The following is a 13841-nucleotide window of genomic DNA, read 5'->3' on the forward strand; positions in this document are numbered from 1 at the left end:
CCACATTGTAGATTATCCAAATGGAAACTCATTTACAGTCTTTTTGCCTTGGCAGTAGCTGCCTGACACTGGTTACAACAGTTAAGTTTTCAGTCAACTGAAATTCATAATTTCATTTCTCAGTTTTTTCCCATTGAGTTGTTAATAGTATTTTCCCTTTCCAAATGCAGGGTTCTAGCTTTTGTTATATAACCGCAATAGAAAATAATTGTACATCTTGGTGATCATGCAGGCACAGAAGCTATGCCCTCTTGATTATTGTGGGAGGTCGATTTTGAATGATAGCCGACGTGTTATTGTAATTACACGTACTGCCTGTTTAGTAGAAATATCCAAGCTGCACTCTATTGTCAAGGGTTCCATGGTGTAATGGTTAGCACTCTGAATCCAGCAATCCGAGTTCAACTCTCGGTGGGACCTTGCCCCAGTATAATTCCTTCTGAGTGGTGTAATCCTTTTTCAATGAGGTATTGTATTGATAGTGATTGTTGTACGCCATAAACACGATTTAACAACAAAAAAAATTTGATAATATTCTCTCGTAGAGATAATTAAACCAATGTAATTGAGGGCATATAAAATTAACAAATTTAAAGAGTCTTTTTATGGCATGTAATGCAAACACTGGCTCTACTTCCAGCTCGTAGTGTGTTCAGTACAGACAGACCTTGGAAATTAGTATTATCCACATTGTAGATTATCCAAATGGAAACTCATTTACAGTCTTTTTGCCTTGGCAGTAGCTGCCTGACACTGGTTACAACAGTTAAGTTTTCAGTCAACTGAAATTCATAATTTCATTTCCCAGTTTTTTCCCATTGAGTTGTTAATAGTATTTTCTCTTTCCGAATGATAGCCGACCTGTTATTGTAATTACACGTACTGCCTGTTTAGTAGAAATATCCAAACTGCACTCTATTGTCAAGGGTTCCATGGTGTAATGGTTAGCACTCTGGACTCTGAATCCAGCAATCCAAGTTCAACTCTCGGTGGGACCTTGCCCCAGTATAATTCCTTTTGAGTGTAATCCTTTTTCAATGAGGTATTGTATTGATAGTTATTGTTGTATGCCATAAACACGATTTAACAACAAAAAAATGTGATAATATTCTCTCGTAGAGATAATTAAACCAATGTAATTGAGGGCATATAAAATTAACAAGTTTAAAGAGTCTTTTTATGGCATGTAATGCAAACACTGGCTCTACTTCCAGCTCATAGTGTGTTCAGTACAGACAGACCTTGGAAATTAGTATTATCCACATTGTAGATTATCCAAATGGAAACTAATTTACAGTCTTTTTGCCTTGGCAGTAGCTGCCTGATACTGGTTACAACAGTTAAGTTTTCAGTCAACTGAAATTCATAATTTCATTTCCCAGTTTTTTCCCATTGAGTTGTTAAGAGTATTTTCCCTTTCCAAATGCATGGTTCTAGCTTTTGTTATATAACCGCAATAGAAAATAATTGTACATCTTGGTGATCATGCAGGCACAGAAGCTATGCCCTCTTGATTATTGTGGGAGGTCGATTTTGAATGATAGCCGACCTGTTATTGTAATTACACGTACTGCCTGTTTAGTAGAAATATCCAAGCTGCACTCTATTGTCAAGGGTTCCATGGTGTAATGGTTAGCACTCTGAATCCAGCAATCCGAGTTCAACTCTCGGTGGGACCTTGCCACAGTGTAATTCCTTCTGAGTGTAATCCTTTTTCAATGAGGTATTGTATTGATAGTTATTGTTGTACGCCATAAACACGATTTAACAACAAAAAAAATGTGATAATATTCTCTCGTAGAGATAATTAAACCAATGTAATTGAGGGCATATAAAATTAACAAATTTAAAGAGTATTTTTATGGCATGTAATGCAAACACTGGCTCTACTTCCAGCTCGTAGTGTGTTCAGTACAGACAGACCTTGGAAATTAGTATTATCCACATTGTAGATTATCCAAATGGAAACTAATTTACAGTCTTTTTGCCTTGGCAGTAGCTGCCTGACACTGGTTACAACAGTTAAGTTTTCAGTCAACTGAAATTCATAATTTTATTTCTCAGTTTTTTCCCATTGAGTTGTTAATAGTATTTTCCCTTTCCAAATGCAGGGTTCTAGCTTTTGTTATATAACCGCAATAGAAAATAATTGTACATCTTGGTGATCATGCAGGCACAGAAGCTATGCCCTCTTGATTATTGTGGGAGGTCGATTTTGAATGATAGCCGACCTGTTATTGTAATTACACGTACTGCCTGTTTAGTAGAAATATCCAAACTGCACTCTATTGTCAAGGGTTCCATGGTGTAATGGTTAGCACTCTGGACTCTGAATCCAGCAATCCGAGTTCAACTCTCGGTGAGACCTTGCACCAGTATAATTCATTTTGAGTGTAATCCTTTTTCAATGAGGTATTGTATTGATAGTTATTGTTGTACGCCATAAACACGATTTAACAACAAAAAAAATGTGATAATATTCTCTCGTAGAGATAATTAAACCAATATAATTGAGGGCATATAAAATTAACAAATTTAAAGAGTAATTTTATGGCATGTAATGCAAACACTGGCTCTACTTCCAGCTCGTAGTGTGTTCAGTACAGACAGACCTTGGAAATTAGTATTATCCACATTGTAGATTATCCAAATGGAAACTCATTTACAGTCTTTTTGCCTTGGCAGTAGCTGCCTGACACTGGTTACAACAGTTAAGTTTTCAGTCAACTGAAATTCATAATTTCATTTCTCAGTTTTTTCCCATTGAGTTGTTAATAGTATTTTCCCTTTCCAAATGCAGGGTTCTAGCTTTTGTTATATAACCGCAATAGAAAATAATTGTACATCTTGGTGATCATGCAGGCACAGAAGCTATGCCCTCTTGATTATTGTGGGAGGTCGATTTTGAATGATAGCCGACGTGTTATTGTAATTACACGTACTGCCTGTTTAGTAGAAATATCCAAGCTGCACTCTATTGTCAAGGGTTCCATGGTGTAATGGTTAGCACTCTGAATCCAGCAATCCGAGTTCAACTCTCGGTGGGACCTTGCCCCAGTATAATTCCTTCTGAGTGTAATCCTTTTTCAATGAGGTATTGTATTGATAGTGATTGTTGTACGCCATAAACACGATTTAACAACAAAAAAAATGTGATAATATTCTCTCGTAGAGATAATTAAACCAATGTAATTGAGGGCATATAAAATTAACAAATTTAAAGAGTCTTTTTATGGCATGTAATGCAAACACTGGCTCTACTTCCAGCTCGTAGTGTGTTCAGTACAGACAGACCTTGGAAATTAGTATTATCCACATTGTAGATTATCCAAATGGAAACTCATTTACAGTCTTTTTGCCTTGGCAGTAGCTGCCTGACACTGGTTACAACAGTTAAGTTTTCAGTCAACTGAAATTCATAATTTCATTTCCCAGTTTTTTCCCATTGAGTTGTTAATAGTATTTTCTCTTTCCGAATGATAGCCGACCTGTTATTGTAATTACACGTACTGCCTGTTTAGTAGAAATATCCAAACTGCACTCTATTGTCAAGGGTTCCATGGTGTAATGGTTAGCACTCTGGACTCTGAATCCAGCAATCCAAGTTCAACTCTCGGTGGGACCTTGCCCCAGTATAATTCCTTTTGAGTGTAATCCTTTTTCAATGAGGTATTGTATTGATAGTTATTGTTGTACGCCATAAACACGATTTAACAACAAAAAAAATGTGATAATATTCTCTCGTAGAGATAATTAAACCAATATAATTGAGGGCATATAAAATTAACAAATTTAAAGAGTAATTTTATGGCATGTAATGCAAACACTGGCTCTACTTCCAGCTCGTAGTGTGTTCAGTACAGACAGACCTTGGAAATTAGTATTATCCACATTGTAGATTATCCAAATGGAAACTCATTTACAGTCTTTTTGCCTTGGCAGTAGCTGCCTGACACTGGTTACAACAGTTAAGTTTTCAGTCAACTGAAATTCATAATTTCATTTCTCAGTTTTTTCCCATTGAGTTGTTAATAGTATTTTCCCTTTCCAAATGCAGGGTTCTAGCTTTTGTTATATAACCGCAATAGAAAATAATTGTACATCTTGGTGATCATGCAGGCACAGAAGCTATGCCCTCTTGATTATTGTGGGAGGTCGATTTTGAATGATAGCCGACCTGTTATTGTAATTACACGTACTGCCTGTTTAGTAAAAATATCCAAACTGCACTCTATTGTCAAGGGTTCCATGGTGTAATGGTTAGCACTCTGAATCCAGCAATCCGAGTTCAACTCTCGGTGGGACCTTGCCACAGTTTAATTCCTTCTGAGTGTAATCCTTTTTCAATGAGGTATTGTATTGATAGTTATTGTTGTATGCCATAAACACGATTTAACAACAAAAAAAATGTGATAATATTCTCTCGTAGAGATAATTAAACCAATATAATTGAGGGCATATAAAATTAACAAATTTAAAGAGTAATTTTATGGCATGTAATGCAAACACTGGCTCTACTTCCAGCTCGTAGTGTGTTCAGTACAGACAGACCTTGGAAATTAGTATTATCCACATTGTAGATTATCCAAATGGAAACTAATTTACAGTCTTTTTGCCTTGGCAGTAGCTGCCTGACACTGGTTACAACAGTTAAGTTTTCAGTCAACTGAAATTCATAATTTCATTTCTCAGTTTTTTCCCATTGAGTTGTTAATAGTATTTTCCCTTTCCAAATGCAGGGTTCTAGCTTTTGTTATATAACCGCAATAGAAAATAATTGTACATCTTGGTGATCATGCAGGCACAGAAGCTATGCCCTCTTGATTATTGTGGGAGGTCGATTTTGAATGATAGCCGACCTGTTATTGTAATTACACGTACTGCCTGTTTAGCAGAAATATCCAAACTGCACTCTATTGTCAAGGGTTCCATGGTGTAATGGTTAGCACTCTGGACTCTGAATCCGGCAATCCGAGTTCAACTCTCGGTGGGACCTTGCCCCAGTATAATTCCTTCTGAGTGTAATCCTTTTTCAATGAGGTATTGTATTGATAGTGATTGTTGTACGCCATAAACACGATTTAACAACAAAAAAAATGTGATAATATTCTCTCGTAGAGATAATTAAACCAATGTAATTGAGGGCATATAAAATTAACAAATTTAAAGAGTCTTTTTATGGCATGTAATGCAAACACTGGCTCTATTTCCAGCTCGTAGTGTGTTCAGTACAGACAGACCTTGGAAATTAGTATTATCCACATTGTAGATTATCCAAATGGAAACTAATTTACAGTCTTTTTGCCTTGGCAGTAGCTGCCTGACACTGGTTACAACAGTTAAGTTTTCAGTCAACTGAAATTCATAATTTCATTTCCCAGTTTTTTCCCATTGAGTTGTTAATAGTATTTTCTCTTTCCGAATGATAGCCGACCTGTTATTGTAATTACACGTACTGCCTGTTTAGTAGAAATATCCAAACTGCACTCTATTGTCAAGGGTTCCATGGTGTAATGGTTAGCACTCTGGACTCTGAATCCAGCAATCCGAGTTCAACTCTCGGTGGGACCTTGCCACAGTTTAATTCCTTCTGAGTGTAATCCTTTTTCAATGAGGTATTGTATTGATAGTAATTGTTGTACGCCATAAACACGATTTAACAACAAAAAAAAAGTGATAATATTCTCTCGTAGAGATAATTAAACCAATGTAATTGAGGGCACATGAAATTAACAAATTTAAAGAGTCTTTTTATGGCATGTAATGCAAACACTGGCTCTATTTCCAGCTCGTAGTGTGTTCAGTACAGACAGACCTTGGAAATTAGTATTATCCACACTGTAGATCATCCAAATGGAAACTAATTTACAGTCTTTTTGCCTTGGCAGTAGCTGCCTGACACTGGTTACAACAGTTAAGTTTTCAGTCAACTGAAATTCATAATTCATTTCCCAGTTTTTTCCCATTGAGTTGTTAATAGTATTTTCCCTTTCCAAATGCAGGGTTCTAGCTTTTGTTATATAACCGCAATAGAAAATAATTGTACATCTTGGTGATCAAGCAGGCACAGAAGCTATGCCCTCTTGATTATTGTGGGAGGTCGATTTTGAATGATAGCCGACCTGTTATGGTAATTACACGTACTGCCTGTTTAGTAGAAATATCCAAACTGCACTCTATTGTCAAGGGTTCCATGGTGTAATGGTTAGCACTCTGGACTCTGAATCCAGCAATCCGAGTTCAACTCTCGGTGGGACCTTGCCCCTGTATAATTCCTTCTGAGTGTAATCCTTTTTTAATGAGGTATTGTATTGATAGTGATTGTTGTACGCCATAAACACGATTTAACAACAAAAAAAATGTGATAATATTCTCTCGTAGAGATAATTAAACCAATGTAATTGAGGGCATATAAAATTAACAAATTTAAAGAGTCTTTTTATGGCATGTAATGCAAACACTGGCTCTACTTCCAGCTCGTAGGGTGTTCAGTACAGACAGACCTTGGAAATTAGTATTATCCACATTGTAGATTATCCAAATGGAAACTCATTTACAGTCTTTTTGCCTTGGCAGTAGCTGCCTGACACTGGTTACAACAGTTAAGTTTTCAGTCAACTGAAATTCATAATTTCATTTCCCAGTTTTTTCCCATTGAGTTGTTAATAGTATTTTCCCTTTCCAAATGCAGGGTTCTAGCTTTTGTTATATAACCGCAATAGAAAATAATTGTACATCTTGGTGATCATGCAGGCACAGAAGCTATGCCCTCTTGATTATTGTGGGAGGTCGATTTTGAATGATAGCCGACCTGTTATTGTAATTACACGTACTGCCTGTTTAGTAGAAATATCCAAACTGCACTCTATTGTCAAGGGTTCCATGGTGTAATGGTTAGCACTCTGAATCCAGCAATCCGAGTTCAACTCTCGGTGGGACCTTGCCCCAGTATAATTCCTTCTGCGTGTAATCCTTTTTCAATGAGGTATTGTATTGATAGTGATTGTTGTACGCCATAAACACGATTTAACAACAAAAAAAATGTGATAATATTCTCTCGTAGAGATAATTAAACCAATGTAATTGAGGTCATATAAAATTAACAAATTTAAAGAGTCTTTTTATGGCATGTAATGCAAACACTGGCTCTACTTCCAGCTCGTAGGGTGTTCAGTACAGACAGACCTTGGAAATTAGTATTATCCACATTGTAGATTATCCAAATGGAAACTCATTTACAGTCTTTTTGCCTTGGCAGTAGCTGCCTGACACTGGTTACAACAGTTAAGTTTTCAGTCAACTGAAATTCATAATTTCATTTCCCAGTTTTTTCCCATTGAGTTGTTAATAGTATTTTCTCTTTCCAAATGCAGGGTTCTAGCTTTTGTTATATAACCGCAATAGAAAATAATTGTACATCTTGGTGATCATGCAGGCACAGAAGCTATGCCCACTTGATTATTGTGGGAGGTAGATTTTGAATGATAGCCGACCTGTTATTGTAATTACACGTACTGCCTGTTTAGTAGAAATATCCAAACTGCACTCTATTGTCAAGGGTTCCATGGTGTAATGGTTAGCACTCTGGACTCTGAATCCAGCAATCCGAGTTCAACTCTCAGTGGGACCTTGCCCCTGTATAATTCCTTCTGAGTGTAATCCTTTTTTAATGAGGTATTGTATTGATAGTGATTGTTGTACGCCATAAACACGATTTAACAACAAAAAAAATGTGATAATATTCTCTCGTAGAGATAATTAAACCAATGTAATTGAGGTCATATAAAATTAACAAATTTAAAGAGTCTTTTTATGGCATGTAATGCAAACACTGGCTCTACTTCCAGCTCGTATGGTGTTCAGTACAGACAGACCTTGGAAATTAGTATTATCCACATTGTAGATTATCCAAATGGAAACTCATTTACAGTCTTTTTGCCATGGCAGTAGCTGCCTGACACTGGTTACAACAGTTAAGTTTTCAGTCAACTGAAATTCATAATTTCATTTCCCAGTTTTTTCCCATTGAGTTGTTAATAGTATTTTCTCTTTCCAAATGCAGGGTTCTAGCTTTTGTTATATAACCGCAATAGAAAATAATTGTACATCTTGGTGATCATGCAGGCACAGAAGCTATGCCCTCTTGATTATTGTGGGAGGTAGATTTTGAATGATAGCCGACCTGTTATTGTAATTACACGTACTGCCTGTTTAGTAGCAATATCCAAACTGCACTCTATTGTCAAGGGTTCCATGGTGTAATGGTTAGCACTCTGAATCCAGCAATCCGAGTTCAACTGTCCGTGGGACATTGCCACAATTTAATTCCTTCTGAGTGTAATCCTTTTTCAATGAGGTATTGTATGGATAGTGATTGTTGTACGCCATAAACACGATTTAACAACAAAAAAAAAGTGATAATATTCTCTTGTAGAGATAATTAAACCAATGTAATTGAGGGCATATAAAATGAACAAATTTAAAGAGTCTTTTTATGGCATGTAATGCAAACACTGGCTCTACTTCCAGCTCGTAGTGTGTTCAGTACAGACAGACCTTGGAAATTAGTATTATCCACATTGTAGATCATCCAAATGGAAACTAATTTACAGTCTTTTTGCCTTGGCAGTAGCTGCCTGACACTGGTTACAACAGTTAAGTTTTCAGTCAACTGAAATTCATAATTTCATTTCCCAGTTTTTTCCCATTGAGTTGTTAATAGTATTTTCCCTTTCCAAATGCAGGGTTCTAGCTTTTGTTATATAACCGAAATAGAAAATAATTGTACATCTTGGTGATCATGCAGGCACAGAAGCTATGCCCTCTTGATTATTGTGGGAGGTCGATTTTGAATGATAGCCGACCTGTTATGGTAATTACACGTACTGCCTGTTTAGTAGAAATATCCAAACTGCACTCTATTGTCAAGGGTTCCATGGTGTAATGGTTAGCACTCTGAATCCAGCAATCCGAGTTCAACTCTCGGTGGGACCTTGCCCCTGTATAATTCCTTCTGAGTGTAATCCTTTTTTAATGAGGTATTGTATTGATAGTGATTGTTGTACGCCATAAACACGATTTAACAACAAAAAAAATGTGATAATATTCTCTCGTAGAGATAATTAAACCAATGTAATTGAGGGCATATAAAATTAACAAATTTAAAGAGTCTTTTTATGGCATGTAATGCAAACACTGGCTCTACTTCCAGCTCGTAGTGTGTTCAGTACAGACAGACCTTGGAAATTAGTATTATCCACATTGTAGATCATCCAAATGGAAACTAATTTACAGTCTTTTTGCCTTGGCAGTAGCTGCCTGACACTGGTTACAACAGTTAAGTTTTCAGTCAACTGAAATTCATAATTTCATTTCCCAGTTTTTTCCCATTGAGTTGTTAATAGTATTTTCCCTTTCCAAATGCAGGGTTCTAGCTTTTGTTATATAACCGAAATAGAAAATAATTGTACATCTTGGTGATCATGCAGGCACAGAAGCTATGCCCTCTTGATTATTGTGGGAGGTCGATTTTGAATGATAGCCGACCTGTTATGGTAATTACACGTACTGCCTGTTTAGTAGAAATATCCAAACTGCACTCTATTGTCAAGGGTTCCATGGTGTAATGGTTAGCACTCTGAATCCAGCAATCCGAGTTCAACTCTCGGTGGGACCTTGACACAGTTTAATTCCTTCTGAGTGTAATCCTTTTTCAATGAGGTATTGTATGGATAGTGATTGTTGTACGCCATAAACACGATTTAACAACAAAAAAAATGTGATAATATTCTCTCGTAGAGATAATTAAACCAATGTAATTGAGGGCATATAAAATTAACAAATTTAAAGAGTCTTTTTATGGCATGTAATGCAAACACTGGCTCTACTTCCAGCTCGTAGTGTGTTCAGTACAGACAGACCTTGGAAATTAGTATTATCCACATTGTAGATCATCCAAATGGAAACTAATTTACAGTCTTTTTGCCTTGGCAGTAGCTGCCTGACACTGGTTACAACAGTTAAGTTTTCAGTCAACTGAAATTCATAATTTCATTTCCCAGTTTTTTTCCCATTGAGTTGTTAATAGTATTTTCCCTTTCCAAATGCAGGGTTCTAGCTTTTGTTATATAACCGAAATAGAAAATAATTGTACATCTTGGTGATCATGCAGGCACAGAAGCTATGCCCTCTTGATTATTGTGGGAGGTCGATTTTGAATGATAGCCGACCTGTTATTGTAATTACACGTACTGCCTGTTTAGTAGAAATATCCAAACTGCACTCTATTGTCAAGGGTTCCATGGTGTAATGGTTAGCACTCTGAATGCAGCAATCCGAGTTCAACTCTCGGTGGGACCTTGCCCCAGTATAATTCCTTCTGAGTGTAATCCTTTTTCAATGAGGTATTGTATTGATAGTGATTGTTGTACGCCATAAACACGATTTAACAACAAAAAAAATGTGATAATATTCTCTCGTAGAGATAATTAAACCAATGTAATTGAGGTCATATAAAACTAACAAATTTAAAGAGTCTTTTTATGGCATGTAATGCAAACACTGGCTCTACTTCCAGCTCGTAGGGTGTTCAGTACAGACAGACCTTGGAAATTAGTATTATCCACATTGTAGATTATCCAAATGGAAACTAATTTACAGTCTTTTTGCCTTGGCAGTAGCTGCCTGACACTGGTTACAACAGTTAAGTTTTCAGTCAACTGAAATTCATAATTTCATTTCTCAGTTTTTTCCCATTGAGTTGTTAATAGTATTTTCCCTTTCCAAATGCAGGGTTCTAGCTTTTGTTATATAACCGAAATAGAAAATAATTGTACATCTTGGTGATCATGCAGGCACAGAAGCTATGCCCTCTTGATTATTGTGGGAGGTCGATTTTGAATGATAGCCGACCTGTTATGGTAATTACACGTACTGCCTGTTTAGCAGAAATATCCAAACTGCACTCTATTGTCAAGGGTTCCATGGTGTAATGGTTAGCGCTCTGAATCCAGCAATCCGAGTTCAACTCTCGGTGGGACCTTGACACAGTTTAATTCCTTCTGAGTGTAATCCTTTTTCAATGAGGTATTGTATGGATAGTGATTGTTGTACGCCATAAACACGATTTAACAACAAAAAAAATGTGATAATATTCTCTCGTAGAGATAATTAAACCAATGTAATTGAGGGCATATAAAATTAACAAATTTAAAGAGTCTTTTTATGGCATGTAATGCAAACACTGGCTCTACTTCCAGCTCGTAGTGTGTTCAGTACAGACAGACCTTGGAAATTAGTATTATCCACATTGTAGATCATCCAAATGGAAACTAATTTACAGTCTTTTTGCCTTGGCAGTAGCTGCCTGACACTGGTTACAACAGTTAAGTTTTCAGTCAACTGAAATTCATAATTTCATTTCCCAGTTTTTTCCCATTGAGTTGTTAATAGTATTTTCCCTTTCCAAATGCAGGGTTCTAGCTTTTGTTATATAACCGAAATAGAAAATAATTGTACATCTTGGTGATCATGCAGGCACAGAAGCTATGCCCTCTTGATTATTGTGGGAGGTCGATTTTGAATGATAGCCGACCTGTTATGGTAATTACACGTACTGCCTGTTTAGTAGAAATATCCAAACTGCACTCTATTGTCAAGGGTTCCATGGTGTAATGGTTAGCACTCTGAATGCAGCAATCCGAGTTCAACTCTCGGTGGGACCTTGACACAGTTTAATTCCTTCTGAGTGTAATCCTTTTTCAATGAGGTATTGTATTGATAGTTATTGTTGTACGCCATAAACACGATTTAACAACAAAAAAAATGTGATAATATTCTCTCGTAGAGATAATTAAACCAATGTAATTGAGGGCATATAAAATTAACAAATTTAAAGAGTATTTTTATGGCATGTAATGCAAACACTGGCTCTACTTCCAGCTCGTAGTGTGTTCAGTACAGACAGACCTTGGAAATTAGTATTATCCACATTGTAGATTATCCAAATGGAAACTAATTTACAGTCTTTTTGCCTTGGCAGTAGCTGCCTGACACTGGTTACAACAGTTAAGTTTTCAGTCAACTGAAATTCATAATTTCATTTCTCAGTTTTTTCCCATTGAGTTGTTAATAGTATTTTCCCTTTCCAAATGCAGGGTTCTAGCTTTTGTTATATAACCGCAATAGAAAATAATTGTACATCTTGGTGATCATGCAGGCACAGAAGCTATGCCCTCTTGATTATTGTGGGAGGTCGATTTTGAATGATAGCCGACGTGTTATTGTAATTACACGTACTGCCTGTTTAGTAGAAATATCCAAACTGCACTCTATTGTCAAGGGTTCCATGGTGTAATGGTTAGCACTCTGGACTCTGAATCCAGCAATCCGAGTTCAACTCTCGGTGGGACCTTGCCCCAGTATAATTCCTTCTGAGTGTAATCCTTTTTCAATGAGGTATTGTATTGATAGTGATTGTTGTACGCCATAAACACGATTTAACAACAAAAAAAATGTGATAATATTCTCTCGTAGAGATAATTAAACCAATGTAATTGAGGTCATATAAAACTAACAAATTTAAAGAGTCTTTTTATGGCATGTAATGCAAACACTGGCTCTACTTCCAGCTCGTAGGGTGTTCAGTACAGACAGACCTTGGAAATTAGTATTATCCACATTGTAGATCATCCAAATGGAAACTAATTTACAGTCTTTTTGCCTTGGCAGTAGCTGCCTGACACTGGTTACAACAGTTAAGTTTTCAGTCAACTGAAATTCATAATTTCATTTCCCAGTTTTTTCCCATTGAGTTGTTAATAGTATTTTCTCTTTCCGAATGATAGCCGACCTGTTATTGTAATTACACGTACTGCCTGTTTAGTAGAAATATCCAAACTGCACTCTATTGTCAAGGGTTCCATGGTGTAATGGTAGCACTCTGGACTCTGAATCCAGCAATCCGAGTTCAACTGTCGGTGGGACATTGCCACAATTTAATTCCTTCTGAGTGTAATCCTTTTTCAATGAGGTATTGTATTGATAGTAATTGTTGTACGCCATAAACACGATTTAACAACAAAAAAAAAGTGATAATATTCTCTCGTAGAGATAATTAAACCAATGTAATTGAGGGCACATGAAATTAACAAATTTAAAGAGTCTTTTTATGGCATGTAATGCAAACACTGGCTCTACTTCCAGCTCGTAGTGTGTTCAGTACAGACAGACCTTGGAAATTAGTATTATCCACACTGTAGATCATCCAAATGGAAACTAATTTACAGTCTTTTTGCCTTGGCAGTAGCTGCCTGACACTGGTTACAACAGTTAAGTTTTCAGTCAACTGAAATTCATAATTCATTTCCCAGTTTTTTCCCATTGAGTTGTTAATAGTATTTTCCCTTTCCAAATGCAGGGTTCTAGCTTTTGTTATATAACCGCAATAGAAAATAATTGTACATCTTGGTGATCATGCAGGCACAGAAGCTATGCCCTCTTGATTATTGTGGGAGGTCGATTTTGAATGATAGCCGACCTGTTATTGTAATTACACGTACTGCCTGTTTAGCAGAAATATCCAAACTGCACTCTATTGTCAAGGGTTCCATGGTGTAATGGTTAGCACTCTGGACTCTGAATCCAGCAATCCGAGTTCAACTCTCGGTGGGACCTTGCCCCAGTATAATTCCTTCTGAGTGTAATCCTTTTTCAATGAGGTATTGTATTGATAGTGATTGTTGTACGCCATAAACACGATTTAACAACAAAAAAAATGTGATAATATTCTCTCGTAGAGATAATTAAACCAATGTAATTGAGGGCATATAAAATTAACAAAT

The 13841-nt window shown here is 36.5% G+C and overlaps 9 non-coding genes across 9 annotated transcripts; all 9 read left to right on the forward strand.

Annotated features, from left to right (window-relative positions):
- Positions 1-926: 926 nt before the first annotated feature.
- On the forward strand, positions 927-998 carry TRNAQ-CUG (transfer RNA glutamine (anticodon CUG)). The gene has a single exon. It is a non-coding gene; the product is annotated as a tRNA-Gln (tRNA).
- Positions 999-2296: 1298 nt separating this feature from the next.
- TRNAQ-CUG (transfer RNA glutamine (anticodon CUG)) lies at positions 2297-2368 on the forward strand. The gene has a single exon. It is a non-coding gene; the product is annotated as a tRNA-Gln (tRNA).
- Positions 2369-3553: 1185 nt separating this feature from the next.
- Positions 3554-3625, forward strand: TRNAQ-CUG (transfer RNA glutamine (anticodon CUG)). Its single transcript has one exon. It is a non-coding gene; the product is annotated as a tRNA-Gln (tRNA).
- Positions 3626-4924: 1299 nt separating this feature from the next.
- TRNAQ-CUG (transfer RNA glutamine (anticodon CUG)) lies at positions 4925-4996 on the forward strand. The gene has a single exon. It is a non-coding gene; the product is annotated as a tRNA-Gln (tRNA).
- Positions 4997-5499: 503 nt separating this feature from the next.
- TRNAQ-CUG (transfer RNA glutamine (anticodon CUG)) lies at positions 5500-5571 on the forward strand. The gene has a single exon. It is a non-coding gene; the product is annotated as a tRNA-Gln (tRNA).
- Positions 5572-6187: 616 nt separating this feature from the next.
- Positions 6188-6259, forward strand: TRNAQ-CUG (transfer RNA glutamine (anticodon CUG)). Its single transcript has one exon. It is a non-coding gene; the product is annotated as a tRNA-Gln (tRNA).
- Positions 6260-7558: 1299 nt separating this feature from the next.
- Positions 7559-7630, forward strand: TRNAQ-CUG (transfer RNA glutamine (anticodon CUG)). Its single transcript has one exon. It is a non-coding gene; the product is annotated as a tRNA-Gln (tRNA).
- A 4710-nt stretch (positions 7631-12340) lies between these two features.
- On the forward strand, positions 12341-12412 carry TRNAQ-CUG (transfer RNA glutamine (anticodon CUG)). The gene has a single exon. It is a non-coding gene; the product is annotated as a tRNA-Gln (tRNA).
- A 1190-nt stretch (positions 12413-13602) lies between these two features.
- TRNAQ-CUG (transfer RNA glutamine (anticodon CUG)) lies at positions 13603-13674 on the forward strand. The gene has a single exon. It is a non-coding gene; the product is annotated as a tRNA-Gln (tRNA).
- Positions 13675-13841: the final 167 nt, after the last annotated feature.

The sequence above is a fragment of the Rhinoderma darwinii genome, chromosome 3 (genome assembly GCF_050947455.1).
Source record: "Rhinoderma darwinii isolate aRhiDar2 chromosome 3, aRhiDar2.hap1, whole genome shotgun sequence".
Classification (NCBI taxonomy): Eukaryota; Metazoa; Chordata; class Amphibia; order Anura; family Rhinodermatidae; genus Rhinoderma; species Rhinoderma darwinii.